The sequence below is a fragment of the Etheostoma cragini genome, chromosome 19 (genome assembly GCF_013103735.1).
Source record: "Etheostoma cragini isolate CJK2018 chromosome 19, CSU_Ecrag_1.0, whole genome shotgun sequence".
In the NCBI taxonomy this organism is placed as follows: domain Eukaryota; kingdom Metazoa; phylum Chordata; class Actinopteri; order Perciformes; family Percidae; genus Etheostoma; species Etheostoma cragini.
The window spans coordinates 1,558,398-1,558,736 of NC_048425.1; positions in this window are offsets into that span (position 1 = coordinate 1,558,398).

Sequence of the window (339 nt, forward strand, 5' to 3'; positions counted from 1 at the left end):
TAGTCACGAATTTGCACAACTGAAGAAAGCTTTATAGGAAAAGAAAGACGGATACTTATTGTCTTATTTTTTGAAGGTTCATGAACTGGAGGCAGAGATTGAGGCTGAGCAGAGACGCGGAGCAGATGCCATTAAGGGTGTCCGCAAATATGAGAGGAGGGTGAAGGAGCTCACCTATCAGGTACAGTCCCTTAGATAGTTACCATGTACAGTACAAAAGGATCTAATATATTTACCATTAAAAATACATATGCAAATCTATACTTCCTATTACAGACTGAGGAGGACAAGAAAAACGGTGCCAGGCTGCAGGATCTGGTTGACAAATTGCAGCTGAAG